At 42.0% G+C, this 824-nt stretch overlaps 1 long non-coding RNA gene across 1 annotated transcript in view; it reads right to left on the bottom strand.

The window, feature by feature from the left end:
• Positions 1 to 818, bottom strand: part of LOC110264764 — an 8463-nt gene extending 7645 nt beyond the window's left edge. The window contains exon 1 of the long non-coding RNA XR_002350937.1: positions 567 to 818. This is a non-coding gene — a long non-coding RNA (uncharacterized LOC110264764). The remainder of the gene's footprint in view (positions 1 to 566) is intronic.

Raw genomic sequence — 824 nt, 5'->3', positions numbered from 1 at the left:
ACTACGTGGCCTGCAGTTAATCAGAGATTGAAGCAAATCCAAACAGGAGGTAAGAAGTTAAGAGAAACAGAAAACATAGGAAACAATTATCTAGTATGTAGTAGTACTAGGAATCTAAGATATTTTTGTTTGTCAGAGTATTACTATCTAGTATCTACTATGACATTCTACAGACTACTAGGTCTAGCAGGGCCGAATCATGGGCTTGGGCTTTAAAAAGTGAAAAGAGAATAAAAATAAAGCGGGTAAGGAGTCGTGTATGGCTGATATGCAAAGGGAAGTGGTTGTAAACTCCAGATTCCAGAAATGCACGTGCGGCTTAAAATGATTAGTATGAGTATTGTGTACAATGTGAAGATAGATACTAGATTTTTTTTTTAGTTGCCACGATATCCCTCAGTCCGATAGGCCAAGGACTAATCCGTCACGGATCGGAGCTCTATTTAAGGGTCTCTCACTGGCCAATAGATTGCTACATGCACAAGGCGAGATTCGAACTCTCGACACTTACTTAAGCGGACGAGTGAGCTGACCACTCGACCAACCCAAGTTGGTTAGATAGATACTAGATAGTCCTGAGTCCTGAGCATTAGTCTCATGTTATGAATGGTATGCAATTGGCAACTCTCTGACTCAATGCTGTTGGTGTAGAGCTCTCAGGACTCAACCATGATTACCACTGCTGCACCAACCACTACTATTCCCCACCAGCAACCACCACCAAATTCCATACCCTTCAAACGCAAGAGACTGATACCTCTCACCTTCTTCTTTTCTCTTCTTACCCCTTCCAAATCCTCCTTTCCTTTCTCATTCTTTCATCC

This window comes from Arachis ipaensis, chromosome B07 (genome assembly GCF_000816755.2).
Source record: "Arachis ipaensis cultivar K30076 chromosome B07, Araip1.1, whole genome shotgun sequence".
Lineage (NCBI taxonomy): Eukaryota > Viridiplantae > Streptophyta > Magnoliopsida > Fabales > Fabaceae > Arachis > Arachis ipaensis.
This window is presented reverse-complemented; position numbering and strand designations above follow the sequence as displayed.